The 16,083-nt window shown below is 37.5% G+C and overlaps 1 protein-coding gene and 1 pseudogene across 16 annotated transcripts in view; one reads left to right on the plus strand and one right to left on the minus strand.

The window, feature by feature from the left end:
• Mllt10 (MLLT10 histone lysine methyltransferase DOT1L cofactor) overlaps window positions 1-16,083 on the plus strand; it is a 201,467-nt gene that overhangs the window by 17,384 nt on the left and 168,000 nt on the right. For 2 of the 16 annotated variants that reach the window (XM_023562448.2, XM_063237925.1), the window contains exon 2: window positions 30-73. The exons of the other annotated variants lie outside the window; for them this stretch is intronic. The gene's annotated coding sequence lies outside the window, so the exon portion shown is untranslated. The remainder of the gene's footprint in view (window positions 1-29; window positions 74-16,083) is intronic. 16 annotated transcript variants of the gene reach the window in all.
• On the minus strand, window positions 745-845 carry LOC111755231 (U6 spliceosomal RNA; annotated as a pseudogene).

The following is a 16,083-nucleotide window of genomic DNA, read 5'->3' on the forward strand; positions in this document are numbered from 1 at the left end:
ATTTTTAAATTTTTGTTGTTATACTGTAGGTCCTTTATTGAGGACTGCCTCAAGTCCTTCCTCAACATTTTAGGTATAGTACATAAAATAATATACATTTCTGTTCATTCACCCTTCACTATTATATTCATTTCTTAACTGTACTACCATGCTACATGCTAACTTCAAAAGATCATTTTTTATTTTTAAAGTTTTGGTTCTACTTGACCTATTTTGAACATTAAAAACCATCTGCCAAAGATCATCATCATGCTATCTTTTCTGCAACTTCCTTCTCTTGACTTTTGGAAAGCTCAGTTCTTTTTTCTTCCAACATTGCCTTTTGGGTTGCTTTGTGTTATTGCTCCTTCTTTAAATTTTTTTTATATTTTTACCGGTACCAGGGATCGAACTCGATCATAGGCTTGCAAGGCAGGTGCTTATGCTGCTGAGCTAAATCCCCAGCCCCTCTTTCTTTAAAATTTAAGTTTCAGGGTTGCTTTTCTGGTCTTTTTACTTGATATTAATTTGAGTGTGTACTATGCCTCCAGAGATGGATAACATCACTTTAACCTTTGTTTTGAGTTTTCTACCCAAGTATCCAATTGCCTACTGCTTATTTCTGTTCAGCTGTCCTACTTAGCATTTTTTAAAAATTTAAAAATTAAAAATTAAAAGATACAGAATTTCAAAACATAGGAAATTAACACTAGTTAATAAATTGCATATTGTTATCTTGAAAGTAGTTCAGGTTACAGTATGTGGAAAAATATGAATCACTTCATGAATTTGTGTGTCATCCTTGTGAAGGGGCTATGCTAATCTTCTCTGTATCAGTCCAGTTTTAGTATTTGTGCTGTGAGCACATACTTAGCATTTTAAAATCCACATTTATTTATGTTTTTTGTGGATTATTTGAATAGCTTAAATTATTTAGTGTTTCGGGGGGACGAGTGTCTGAAATCAAACTCATGACCTTGCTCTTGCCAGGTAGGAGCTGTGCCATTGAGCTATATCCCTGGATCTTTTTAAAAATGGTACTGAGATACCATTTATTTATTCACTTAATTCATTTACTTTTTTTTGTTTTTTTGGTACCAGAAATTGAATTCAGGACCTTGTGCATGCCAGGCGGGCACTTACGCTGCTGAGTTATATCCCTGGCAAATTACTTAGTTTTATAAAGGTGATACAATGGCTTGATTCAAAAAAATGTAAAAGGATAACTAATGAAAGTTCATTTTCCTAAGGGCTGGGATTGTGGTTCAGTGTAGGACACATATGGCCCTGGGTTCAGATCAACTCAGCACCACAGAAACAACAGAAAAGTTCTTCTAAACTTACCAGTCTCTCATTTGTCCAGTTTTGTTTTCCAGCTCTCCATTGGAACTAAGTTTTCTTTTGATGTTTTTTGTTGTGAGACAGTCTCACCGTGTAGCCCATGTTGGCCTTGAACTTGCAGTGATTCCCCTGCCTTAGCCTCCCAAGTGCTGGGATTATGGATGTGCAACAGCATGCCTGGATTGCTACTAGTTTTAAAGTGCATTGTTTTAGTTTCTTAATATTGCAGTACTAGAGATTGAACCCAGAATTTTCAGAGTGAGCTACATCCTAGGCCTGTTACTATTCTGTATTTTGAGACAGGGTCTTGCTAAATTGCCCTGACTGAGCTTGAATTTGGGATCCTTCTGCCTCAAATGCCCTGGGGTTACAGGTATGTGCCATGTTGTCCATCCCCTATTGTCTATACATGTACAAGTTTATATGTATTTAGGTGCTTGTTTTTCTTTTCTGCAAAAGTAGTTACATATTATATATGTATATATATTGGAATCCCTTGTCTTCTTTTTACCTCTTTCTTTTTCATACAAGTGCTCCTATTGGTGGCACACACCTATAATCCCAGCACTAGGAAGGCTAAAGCAGGAGAATTGTGAGTTTGAGGCCAGCTGGGGCTGCATAGTGAGTTCAAAGCCTGTCTAAACTAGTGAGATCTTGTCTCAAAATACAAAGCAAAAGCTCCTACCTCCAAGATGTCCTAAGCAATAGCTCCCTTTTCTTCTCTAGCTCTTGATTGCTGTTTTGATCCTTAAAAATAGCACCTGGTTTCCAGTTTGCCATTTTTTTTTTTTTTTTTTTACTACTAGTGAAGGGAAAAATATCTATCTATCTATCTATCTATAAAAATTTTTTTTTTTTTGGTCTTTTTTGAGACAAGGTCTTGCTATGCAATTTAGGCTGGCCTTGAATTCCCTTTGTAGTCTAGGCTGGTCTCAAACTTGTGGCGATCCTCCTCCCTCAGCTTCCCAAGTGCTGGGATTACAGGCATGTGGTATCATGCTTGGCTCTTGGAAAATATTTTTTTTTCACTAAGATTATTGTTTTAAAATTTAAACATGTAATTCCTACACAGTGTAGCTGAGTAAGAAAGTATATATAAAAGCAGGGTGTGATGGTGCATACCTGTAATCCTAGTACTTGGCAGGCTGAGGCAGAAGGATTGTGCGCGAGTTTGAGACCAACCTGAGCTACATAGCAAGACCCTGTTTTGAAAAAGAGAAAAAAAAAAAAAAAAAAAAGAACTAGACCTGACATCCAAGCCTGAGAGTACGCCCTCTAATCCCAGAACTGTGGGAGGCTGAGGCTGGAGAATGTTGAATTCAAATTCAACCTGGGCAATTCAGTTTAGTGAGACCCTATCTCAAAAGTAAAAAGGTTGGGAATATAGTTCAGTCCCTGTTCAGGGTTCAAGTTTTGGTACCAGAAGAAAAATTACTATGATTTCAGTAGTAGTGTAGGACAAATTTGGATAATTTTAAAAAGGAAGTTGAGTCCAACTGGGTCTGGTGGCACATGCCTGTAATGCCAGCTCTTGGGAGGCGAAACAGAATGATTGCCATGAATTCAAGACGAGTCCAAAATAAATAGCAAGACACTCTTTAAAAAGTTTTAAAAAAGAAAAAAAAAAAAAAAAAAAAAAAAGGAATTGATAACCCATAGTCTTAACCTGAGAGATATCCCAGTAGTGTGGCAGGGATATAAAGACCATGTCCGTTAGATGTGGATGAAGGTGTTAAAGGAATGGTCAGCCTTTCTTCTGTCATCTAAACCTCATCAGAAAGGTTACATGGAGCAGGTAGTGTCAGGTGCTTGTACGGAGGAATATACTGTTTTCATTCCTAAATAGCACATAAAAGAAAGGCACTATTTTTATTTTTTTTGTGGTACTGGGGATTGAACCCAGCTCCTTCCCACTGAGTTGTATCACCAAAGTCTTGCTGTATTGCTAAGTCCACACTGAGTTTCAACTTCTGTTTTTCCTGCCTCTGTCTCCCAGAGTGTTAGAATATGAATGTGAGTAACTGTTCCTGGATTTTGTTTTCTTTTGAGTCTAAGTTGCACATAGTGGCCTGAAACTTGTAGTCCTGCTACTTTGGTTTCCCATTAGCTGGAATTACAAGTGTGCGCTATATGCTAGGCAGTTTTTATCTTTTAAATTGATGCATATTTAGCCTCTAATAATTCATTCCTTGCTTGTAAGTAGCCAGTTTTCTCAGCATTGTTTGTTGAATGGTTTTGGCATCCTTTTCAAAAATCATGTGTCTTTATTTCTGGTCTTTTTGTGTGTGTCTTTATGCTAGTGCTATACTATTTGGATTACTTTTGTTTTTGTCTGTTTGTTTATTTATTTATTTATTTATTTGGGATCAAATTCACAACTGCGTGCTTGCAAGGCAGGTGCTTATGCCGCTGAGCTAAATCCTCAGCCCCTGTTTTTATTTTATTTATTTTCCCGTTTAATTAACTAAATAATATTTGAGGCACTGTGGTATTGAACTGACTGTGTAGCCCAGGTTGGCCTTGAACTCATGGCAGTCCTCCTGTCTCAACCTCTTGAGTATTGAAATTATAGGCATGCATCATTTCCTTTTTTAAAAAAATTTTTAATTGTTTTTCAGTTTTTTATTTTGTAAGAAAATAAAACATTTTTACAATCAAATAATAGGAGATTAATCATAGTTAACTACATTTTTTGTTGTTACCTTCAAAGTAGAAACTCAGTACAAAAAACAAACATAAAAAGATTTTTACAGATGACACAAACTTTCTTTTCAGTGAAGTAAGGTAAACTTTTAATGTAAATGAAATAAAGTAGCATATATATTGAAATATTTTTAAAACAATGCAATATGTAATTTGGGGAAGTGCTTTTTTTTTTCCTTTTTTTTTGGTGCCAGGGCTCTGACTTGAAACCTTGCGCTTGCCAGGCAGGTGTTTACGCTGCTGAACTAAATCCTTGGTGTCCCCTCCACCCCCCTTTTTGAGACAGGGTTTCCCTATGCAGTTTAGACTGACCTTGAACTCACTTTGTACCCCAGGCTGGCCCTGAACTCAGTCGTCATCTTGCCTTAGCCTCCCAAGTGCTAGAATTACAGGAGTGCGCCACCATGCCCTGCGGTCACCATGCCCACCTTTTGGGAAGTATTTGTACTTCTCTTTATATATCTCTCCTATTTTGCTATTATTTGTGTATGTATATATATGTTTGTGTATATATGTGTATATATGTATATACATGTATAGTGTTTCTCATATAAGTCATGTAATACTTGAGCTTGTACATCCCACTTTATTCCTCTTAGTTGCATCCATTTACCTATGAATGCCCCAAGTTTATGTTTCTTTATAGCACAGTAATATTGCATTGTATTTAAATACCACATTTTCCTGTTTATCTGTTGATGTACATATACATGGCTTCCAGAGTCTACTTATGAATTGTGCTGTTATAACATGAGTACACACGTAACTCTGTTACACGATTTTAGTTTTGGGAAGATTCATAAAAGAAGATAACAGGGTCAAATGGAATTTCTGTTTTTAATTGTTTGAGGCTTCTCCACACTGATTTCCATAGTGGTTGTATTAGTTTATATTTCTACAAATGGTGTATTTTTTTTTTTTTTTTCTTTTTTAATCGGTACCGGGGTTGAACTCATGACCGCATGCTTGCAAGGCAGGCACTTATGCCGCTGAGCTAAATCCCCAGCCCAAATGGTGTAGAATTTAGGAGAGTTTTTTTTTCTCGTATCTTCACCAGCATGTGTTAATTTTAGCTTTGTTTTTGTTTTTTTGAGACAGGATTTTGCTATGTAGTTCAAGTTGGCCTTGAACTCACTATGTAGCCCAGATTAGCCTCAAATTTGCAGTGATCCTCTTTCTTAAACCTTATTAGTGCTGGGATTACAAATGTGTACCACCACACCTGGCTTAAATTCTTTTTTTTTTTTTTTTTTTGGTACTGGAGATTGAACTCACAATCTCGTGCTTGCCAGGCAGCCATTTATGCTGCTGACCTAAGTCTCCAGCCCCTTGAATTCTTTATTTATTTTCAGTGTTAGTCCTCTCTCCGTGGAATAGCTAGCAAAATTTTTTTCTCATTCTGTAGCTTGTCTCTTCACTCTGTCACTCTGTTGGTTGTTTCCTTTGTAATGTAGAAGCCTTTTTTTTTTTTTTTTGGTACTGGCGATCCTACTCATGACCTTGTGTTGCCAGGCAGGTGCTTATCCCGATTAGCTAAATCCCTGGCCCATGTAGAAGCTTTTTAACTTCATATAATCCCATTTGTTGATCTCAGTATTTTGTGCCATTGAGATTCTGTTCAGAAAGTCTTTGCCTATGTGTGATCCTTCAAGAGTTATACTTACTTTATTTTCAAGCAGATTGTTTGTGTTGTAACATTTAGACCTTTGATTTTAATTTAGTATGTGGTGAGATACATGGGTCTAGACTCAGTCTGCTGCATGTGAATATCGAATTTATCAAGAAGGCTGTCTTTCCTTTACTGTATACTTTTGGTTCCTTTGTCAAAGACTAAATAGTTGTATGTGCCTGGGGTTGTTTCTACTTTTTCTCTTTTGTTCTGTTGATCTACATGCCTATTTTTGTGCCATTACCATGTGCTTTTTTTTTCTTTTCAAGACAGTATTTCAGTCACTATACAGTTCAGACTTGCCTTTAACTCACTTTGTAGCTCAGGCTGACCTCAAGCTTGAAAGCAGTCCTCCTGCCTCAGCCTCCTGAGTGCTGGGATTATTGGCTTGTGCCCCCATACCCAGCCTACCATGCTGTTTAACCGCTGTAGCTTTTTAATCTTGGATTGTGATGCCATCCACTTTAGGCTTTTGTGACCCAGGATTGCTTTTGCTATTCTGGGTCTCTTCTGAGGTCCCTGTAAGTTTTTGGATTATTTTCCCTGTTCCTGTGAGACAGTGGTATTTTGACTGGGACAGTGTCAAATCTGTGTATCGGTTTTGAAGGTGTAGCTATTTTGATGATACTGGTTTTGCCTGTCCAGGAACATGATATTTTTCCATTCTCTATTGTCCTCCCTAATTTATTTTTTCAGTGTGATGTTACTTTCATTGTAGAGGCTTCCCTTCCTTAGGTAGGTTAATACCTAAGTGCTTAGTTTTTTTTGGTGCTAATTATGAATTTGATGCTAATTGTTTTTCTAATAAGTTCATTATTAGCATATAGGAATGCTGTTGATTTTTGTGTATTTTGTATTGTGCTACACTGCTGAGTTTGGTTATCAATTCTAGGAGTCTTTCTTTTTTTTTTTTTTTTTTTTTTTCCTTTTTATCGGTACCAGGGATTGAACTCACGACTGCCTGCTTGCAAGGCAGGCGCTTATGCCGCTGAGCTAAATCCCTAGCCCTTTAGGAGTCTTTCTGGTGGAGTTTTATGGATCTTGAAAGTAAACGATTCTGTTGTCTGTAAATAATGAAATTTTCACTTTATTCTTTCCTACATGTATCTCTTTTATTTCTTTCACTTGCCTGATGACTCTGGTTAATGTTTTGAGGACTGCGTTGAACAGGCATGGTGATAGTAGACATTCTTGTGTTGTTCTTTATTTTAGAGGGAAGGTTTTCAGCTCTTCCCCATTTAAATGATGGCAATAGATTGGTCGTAAGTGGCTTTTCTTATGTTGAGATACAAACCTTCTAAATCTATTTTCTTCAGCCTTTCTTTTTTTTGGTTCTTCAGCATTTTTATCATAAATGGATATTGGTTTTGACAAAGGCTTTTTCTGCATCTGTTGAGATGATTATGTGATTTTTGTCCTGTTGATACAACAAATTCTTTTATTGATTTGTGTGTATTGAACTATCCTTGTGTCCCTAGGATAAAGCCTACATGGTCATGGTATGTGATCTTGATGATTTGTCACAATTTGCCAGTATCTTAAGGATTTTTTTTTTTTGGGTGGAGGATAAGGGGCTTGTAATGTATAGTTCAGGCTGCCCTTCAGATCATAATGTAGTTCAGAGTGGCTTCAAACTCACATTGCTTCTGCCGTCTCAGCCTCCCAAATGGTGGGATTATAGGCATTTGCTACCACCTGTGTCTTATTAATAATTTTTGCTTTTATTTTTATTTATTTTTGTCTTTTTGAGACAGGTTCTTTCTATGCCATTCATGCTGGTCTTTTCGCTTTGTAGCCCAGGCTGGTCTCAAACTTGCAACCATCCTCCTGCCTAGCTTGTATGTTCTTTAGAGAAATTTCCTGTGATTCTCTTTTTTGATTGGATCCTTGTCTGGTTTTGGGATCAGATGATGTTGACTTCTGCGAATGATTTTGGAAGTCTTCCTTTTCTCTCACTTTCATGAAAGAGTTTGAGTGTTGGTGTTAGATGTTCCCTGAAGTTGATGTGTAATCTTGCTGTGAATCCTTCAGCTCCTGAGTTTTTCTTTTTTTTTTTAGTTGCTACTTTAATTTCATTGCCTGTTACTGGATGGTTAAGTCTTTTTGGTTCAGTTTTGGTAATTCCTATATATCTAGGAATCTATCTCTCTTCAGAATTGTCCAGTCGTTTAGCATATATGTTGGTGAAGTAGTTTTTCTGGATTTTAGCAGGGTACATTGTGATGTTACCTTTTTCATTTCTAATTGCATTAATTTTTATCTCTGCTGCTTTTTGAGTAAGATTGACTAAGGGTTTGTTTTATTTTTTAAAAGAACTAGCTCATTGAATTTTCTTCTGCCACTGTGCTAACACTCTAGCCCTGTTTTTTGCTTTTAGAGGCTTTGAGATGCATCATTATGTTATTTATTTGAGTTCATTTTGTTTTTCTGATGTTTTCTGATGTGGGCATTCACATCTATAAATTTCCTGCGTAGGAATGCTTTCCTGTGTCCCATAAGTTCTGATATGTTTTACTGGGATTATTGTCTTAATTCTAGAAACTGTTTTATTTCTTCCTTAATTTCCTCTGATACATTGATCATTTAAGAGTATGTTAATTTCCATGTTTGCATAGTTTTTGTGGTTTCTTCTGCTGTTGATTTCTAGTTTGAATGGACTGTGATCTAATAGTATGCATGGTAAAATTTTGATGCTTTTGCATTTGCTTAGGCATATGTTATTCACTAGTATGTGGTCCATTTTAGAGAAAGTACTATGTGCAGCCAAAAAGAATGTATTCTGTTGTTGGGTGGAACACTCTGTGTGTATCTGTTAAGTCCATTTGATTAAAGGTTTGGTTTAACTCTGGTATTTCTTTGTTGATTTTTGTTTGGTTAATGTATTTGTGATAGTGGGATACTGAGGATCCCTCACTATAATTGTATGGATGTTTGTTTATTCTTTTATCTCCACTAGAATTTTGTGAAATTGGATGTACTGTGATTTGTTGCATGTGTATTTGTAATTGTTACTTTTGTTAATCACTAATGTCTTTCTTTTTGCTACTTTTAACTTTTATTTTGATACCCACTGTCTAAACATAGGATAGCTACTCCTGCTTGTTAGTGGTTCCTATTGTATGAAATGTTTTCCATCCATCGATTTTGAGTTTTATGAAATTTTTTTTTTTGTATCAGGAATTGAACTCAGGACTTGGCCCTTGCCAAGGACATGCTGTGCTGCTGAGCTGTACCCCCTGGCCCAGTCTGTGAATTTTTTTGTTACATGAGTTTCTTCTATACATGGTTTAAATTTATTCCTTGATCCATTCTGCTAATCTGTGTCTCTTGATTGGCAAGTTGAGTCCATTTACATTGATACTATATGTATTGATTATTCGTACTGTATTATATTAGTTGCTGTGTTTTTTCCCCTTCTACTTAATTGCTAATCCTACATGGTGCATTCATTTTTTGCCCTTTTTAGCATTGTTAGTTTCATTGTCTCTTAGTATATCATTGAGAATTTTTTGGAGTGTTAATTTGATGGTCATTTAATATTTTCTTCTGATATTTTAATTATGTACCATGGAGTAGTTTTTATTTTTTTGATCATGGATGTTCAGGGTTCTGTATACTTCCCTTATTTGTGTGTTAAACTATTTTTTCATGTCTGGAAAGGTTTGTGTAGGCAAGTTTTTATGATCTTTCATTCTGATCATCATGTGGGGTGTGTGTGTGTGTATATATATATTTTTATTTATTTATTTATTTTTTTTGTCTTTTTCCTTTTTATCAGTACCGGGGATTGAACTCACAACTGCCTGCTTGCAAGGCAGAAGGCAGGTGGTTATGCCGCTGAGCTAAATCTCCAGCCCCTATTTTTTTTTTTTTTTTTTTGGTCTCTTTGAGGCAGGGTTTTCCCATGCAGTTCAGGCTGGCCTTGAACTAACTCTGTAGAAGTGGCTGGCCTCAAAGTTGATGTGATCCTGTTCTGCTTCAACCTATTGAATGCTGGGGTTACAGTGCACCACCACACTTGGCCTATCATGTGATTAGTTTTATTTTCTTAAAATTCGTCAAGCAGGGCTTGGAGTTTGGCTCAGTGGCGTAAGTGCCTGCTTGGCAAACGAGAGGTCGCGAGTTCAATCCACGGCACCCCCCCCCCCCCCAAAAGAAGATTGTCAGGCATCTTGTTGAGCTCTTTTTTTTTTTTTTTTAACCTCCATCAATACCCTTTCAGACGTATCTGCTGTATAGCTTATGATTTCCTTCCCCTCAATGTTTCCTGTTCTGATTTTGGAGGAGTTGAGAGTTTTTGGAGGTACTTTGTTGCCTTGTCTTTTCATGTTTGTTTTTGTTGTTGCTGTTTGTTTTTTTGTGCTGGGGTTTACTAATTCTTTGGTCCAGTGCCATGTTCTTTGAGAGTGAGCCACAGTATTATTTGTAATCCCTGGAATCGACATATATAGAAAATCAGTTCCTGACCCACCAGTACTTTATCTTGTCTATGGTAGTAAGTTCAGCAGTGACACTGCCATCATATATCAACTGGATATTGACAACTCCTAGGTACTACTCGTGTACATCTCTATACCAAAACAAAGAGGACTCTGCTTTTAGTGAAGACAATTAGGTCCCTCTTATACTGGTTTACTGTAATTAGAGCTTTGATTTCTGCTGGCTGTTAGCAGCAGCTCCAGAGTGCAGGCATAACACTGGACTAAATGCTGCCATCAGCAGGATCACTCCTCTTGTGGAGATCCTCCTGCCTCAGCCTGCTGGGATTACAGGTATACACTATCACATCTATATGTATATCACATCTGTATCTCTATATAATTTTATCAATAGTTTATTGCTAATTACTGAATTGTGTGTGTGTACTAGATATTGAATCTGGGGCTTTTACACTGATCTATATCCTCAGCCTTTTTATTTATTTTTTAATTAAAATTTTTTTTTTTTTGGTCTTTTTGCTTTTTATCGGTACCAGGGATCAAACTCACGACTGCCTGCTTGCAAGGCAGGCATTATGCCGCTGAGCTAAATCCCCAGCCCCCATATTTTTTAATTGTAAGACGAGGTCTTGCCAAGCCTCTTAGACTGTGCTTGAATTTATAATCCTTCTGTGTGAGAATGTACAGGTATTGCTGTCATATCTGGCTATTGTAATTTGTGATTTTCTTGTAAATGGGATTGTTTTCTTAATTCTTTTTGTTACTTGTGTGTGTGTGTAGATTTTTTTTTTTTTTTTTGTACTGGGAATTGAACAGAAGACCTTGCACTTGCCAGTGGCCCTGTGCCACTGAGCTATAGCTTTGGCCCTTTTTTAGTCTTTTTGAGACAAGGTTTCACTGTGTAGTTCAGGCTTGCCGTGAACTCACTTTATAGCCCAGGCTGGCCTCAGCCTTTCAGCAATTCTCCTGTTTGCCTCAGCCTTTTAATAATCCTCCTGTCTTAACCTACTGAGTACTGGTATCCTTTTTTATAATTTTTAACTAGTCATTTTATCCGTTTATTGTTTTTTTTTTTTATTTTTTTTATTTTGGAGACAGGTTCTCATTTGGTAGCTCAGGATAGCCTTTAGCTTACTATGTACCATAACTCAGGTTAGTCTCCAACTTGTAAACCTCCTGTGTCAGCTTTTTTTTTTCTACATGTTAGAAACTGAACCCAAGATCTCTTGCCATGTCAGGCAAGGGCTCCATTACTGAGTCACTTCTCTAGATGATGTATTTATTTTGAGCCAACTGTAGATTCACATACAGGCTTAAGAAATACTTAAGGGATCTTGCATACTTTTCCCTCAGTTTTTCCCAAGTTTGTTACCTGGAACAGTTAACTATTAACAGGATACTATTATGACTGCTGTATTGATACACAGTTAATTTACCTATCACTACAATGATCATGCTTTTTTAGGGGGACTTCATGGCCTTTTTTTTCTTTTGAAGCAGGGTCTCACTTACGCAGTTCAGCCAGGCAGGGTGGAACTCACTGTGTAGCCTAGGCTGGCTTTAAACTCATGCAATCCTCCTGCCTCAGGCTTGTGGTGCTGGAATTACAGGTTTGTGCCACTACACCTGGCCTGGGGGAGCTTTATGTAATGAAGATTTATTTTAGTTATTTGTTGATATAAAGTCCAAATGTGTGCTATTTAAATACGAGAGAAAAAAATAGCACGTGTTTTAATGAGGAGATTGGTCTGGGAAATAGAAGACCTGAGTCATAGCCCATATCCTGGCAATAAACTTTTGGCTTTGAATAAATCATCACTCAGAGTCTAGTTTCTGCATAAGAGATTGAATTGCTTAGGTGCTCACTCTGTAAACGAGTTGTATGTATGTTATTTCTTCATAGAGAGTGGCTAGGGAGAAAGCCTTAGGTGTGGGATATTGTGAGCCCTCTGTGCTGCCTTCTGCGGATACACAGTATCTTGCAGCTTTTCTTTTTACCTAATTCACTGCCTCTTACTAAATGCTGTGCTGCTGAACTGCATCCCCTGCCCTGTTTTATTTTGACATCCAGATCTCACTGTGTTGCCAAGGCTGGCCTGACTTAGTCTTTTGAGTTGCAAGGACTCCTGACTCTTCCACCTCCTTGTTGTCAGTTCTGCTTCTTGGTAGGTCCTATCCACACATTACTCTGCTTGTTCCCACAGTCCCTAGGGCTCTGCTCTCTTTTTCTTTTTTCTCTTTGTTCTTCTTTCCATTGTCCTGTCTTTATGTTGGCTGATTGTTTTGTCAGCTTGAATCTGCATTCTGTGTTGTTTACATCACATTTTATACTTCATGGTTCTGGAGTTTCTCTTCAGTTTCTGTTTTCTGTTTCTTTGTTAATGTTTCCATTGTGTTTATTCATTGTTTCTTGACTTTCTCTACAGCTTTAAGTTCTTTCATATCTTTATAGTGGTTAACATTCTTTGTCTAGATCTGCCATGAAAACAGTTTTCCTTTTCTGTATGTACTTACCTTGAGTGCTCTGGTTCTTTGTATGCCTTGTGTTTTTTTTACTTCCTCTGTGCTAGGGATTGATTCGAAGACCTCGTACAGGCTAGGCCAAGTGCAGTACCACCAACCTTTATTTCTAACCACAGATCTATTAATTTTGATGAAGTCCCTGTTTATACATTTTTCCTTATGGGGTCAAATCTAACAACTTTTTACATGGTGCTAGATCCTGAAGATTTTTCCACAATATTTATTTATAGTTTTGTGCTTTACATTTGAATTTGTGATCCATTTCGAGTTTCTTCTTCTTTTTTTTTAATGCTATGTTCCAGTGCCTTTTCCCCCTCTTTTTTTTGGTTTGAGACATGGTCTTGTGATGTAGTTCAGGTTGGCCTAGCACTCACTGTGTAGCTGAGGCTCGCTTTGTATTCCTGGCAAACCTCTTGTCTCAGCCTCCCAGGTGCAGGAATTACAGGTCTGTGCTTCCATGCCCAGCTCCAGTTTTGAAAAGTCTCTCTGTCTTTCTTTTTTTTTCTGGTACCGAGGCGTTTGCCAAGCAGGCACTTATGCCCCTGAGCTAAACTCCTGGCCCAAAAGTCTTGTTTCCCACCATGGTCTGGAACCATTGTTTATAGTCAGCTGGGCATATTTATGTATATTTTTGAGTTTTCCATTCTGTTGGTCTGTGTCTGTCCCAATATCACACTGTATTTATTGCTGTAGTTATATAATAACTGAAATTAGGTAGATTGATTCGACTGACCTTCATTCTTTTTTTTTTGGCCCCCAGCCCCCTCACTTTTATTCTTCTTCAAAATTGGTGGAGCCATGGTTGCTTTGTTTCAAACACATGCATGCAGATACACGTGTACACATGTATTTGTGCTCATACAAACTGTTGAGTAACTTATACATAAATGTGTATCTAGAAAACTTGCTGGGGTTTTGGTCAGAAAGCCTTTCAGCCTGAATGTTGGTTTGGAGAGAACTGACTGTATTTGATATGTGGAGTCTGTAGACTGTGAGCATGCTGTGGTACCCTTGTTTAGATATTCTTTGATTTTATTGGTCAGCATTTTTTTTTTTTTTCTTATGCTTGCCAGGCAGGCACTTAGGCCATTAAGCTAAATCCTTGGCTCTCTTCTGTCAGTATTAAATAGTTTTTTTTTTTGTTTGTTTGTTTTATTTTTCTGGTACTGGGAGTTAATTTGTAGAATACTGAGCAATACCTCTAGCTCTGTTAATTTTATATTTGAAACAGTCTCGCCAAGTTGCCCAATTTTCACTCTATTTGTCTCAAATTTGAGATACTCCTGGCTAATCTTGAGCAGCTGAGATGACAGGTATATGTCACTGTAGCCAGCTTTCTCTAGCTTTTTGATCATACAAAATTTAGTCATAACAATTGTTTTAAAGGCTTGTCTGCTAATTCCAGTTGTTACTTCAGGATTGATTTGAATCTTCCCCCCATGATAGCATAAAATTTCTTGCTTCTGTAAAAATATTTTTTGGGGGAGGGCACGGAGGTTGAACCCAGGGTCATCATGCTGAGCTATATATCTAGCAGCATCTTCCGACAGGGTCTCAGTAAGTCACTGACTTCCCTAGCTTCCCAGACTGCTAGGATTATAGGTGGGTGTCACCATACCCAGCTTTTTTTCTGTATAAGTCTTAGAAAAAAAAATTTTTTTTTTGTCTTTTTGAATCAGAGTTTTACTTGAAGTTCAAGCTCACTTTGTAGCCCAAAGCTCAACTCACTTTGTAGCCCAGGCTGTCCTTGAACTCTGCAGTGATCCTCCTGCCTCAACCTCCCAAGTGCTAGGATTACAGGCATATCTCTCCTCCCCCACCTTGTTTGGTTCATTTTTCAGCCATTGTGACTTCCTCCCCGTTTCCCCAGTATCTCACTATTTAGTTTAGGCTGGCCTTGAAGTCACTACCTCCTGCCCCAGTCTCCCAAGTGCTAGGATTACTAGGATGCCCCCCTAAGCCCAACTTTTTTTTTTTTTTTTTTTTGGCATACCTAAAAATATCTCTGAATTTCGTGTTTTGTGGCATGGTTGAGTTGCTGGGAAATAGCTTATTCTTTGGTTCTTGCTTTCATGTTTTCTTTCGATGGAGTCAGGCTGTGTGTAGGGTTAAAGCTTTTCCTTTATAGTACTCCTGTGAGATGTGAATGGCTAGGTTTAGGAGCAGGCTTTGTTCTTTCTCTGTGTAAGTTATAGATGTCACTGTCTCTTATTCTCATGGTGGTCTCTTTCCTGGCCATGCAGCTGATTTGTCACCTGCTGCAAGGGCTGGGCGAGCCTGCATGGACATTGGCATCTCTCTCTCCCCAGTCCAGTGCGGGTCTCCCTTGTGAGTGCTAGCATCGTTGGCTTTTTGGACTCCCACTCTGTTTCCTCAGCTCAGGAGACCGCAGGTCCTGTCTGGGCTCCTCTTCCCTGTTCTGCAGCCTGGAGACTCTTAAGGCAGTAAGCTGGGCATGTGGGTGGCTCATGTCATTTGTCTCTTGTCTCTCAGGGATTGTGTGTAATGTGACTTGTCCAGGATCCTCACTGCTGTTGCTTCATTCATTTTTTGGGTTTTCATTATTTTGCTCAACAAGGCTAAATCTGGTCACCTTTTCTTAGTCTAGCCCATACCTTGTGAAGCTGAGCATGTTTTAATTTGTACGTGGACCATTCTTGAGTTCTCTTATGAAGTTTGTTCTTCATACTTTTATCTTAATTCTTTGCTGTTTTCAGTTCCTGAAGGTTTCATACGTTTTACATATTGGTCCTTTGTAATATAAATGTTTTGTAAATAACTTTCTCCAAATCCATGTTTATTCATTGTGCCCTTTGATGAGTAAAGATATTCCAATCTGGTGAAATCTAATATATCAGTGTTTTCTTTTATAGTTATTGCATACTGTTCACTAAGGCGCTTGTGCCTGCCCTTAAAATCATGAAGGTAATTTCCTTTATTCTGAATGTGTTTGTTTTTGTAGTTTATACTTAGGTCTGTCATACAGCTTATTATTATTATTATTATTATTTTTTGTTTTTGGGTCTTTTTCCTTTTTATTGGTACGGGGGATCGAACTCACGACTGCCTGCTTGTAAGGCAGGCGCTTATGCCGCTGAGCTAAATCCCCAGCCCCCTCAGTTTATTATTTTATTGCTGTCTAGTTGTGTTTGTACTGTATTGTAAAAGGTATCCTTTCCTCATGTCATTATTTTAGTGAGACATGACCACAGAGGTGTGTGCTCTTTCAGGAAACTTTGTTCTGTTCCATTGATCTGTTTGTTAGCCTTATATCATTATCACACAGTTTTTTTTTTTTAAACTTTATTTATTAATATTAAGAAGAAAAGGTAAAACAAATTTTCACAACAAAATAATGAAAAAGTAACAATTGTTGATAAGTTATACATCATTATCTTTAGTCACTCAAATATAAAATATGGGCATAAA

Source organism: Cavia porcellus, unplaced genomic scaffold, assembly GCF_034190915.1.
Source record: "Cavia porcellus strain 051 isolate PalLab524CR breed Dunkin Hartley unplaced genomic scaffold, mCavPor4.1 scaffold_27, whole genome shotgun sequence".
NCBI classification, from domain to species: Eukaryota; Metazoa; Chordata; class Mammalia; order Rodentia; family Caviidae; genus Cavia; species Cavia porcellus.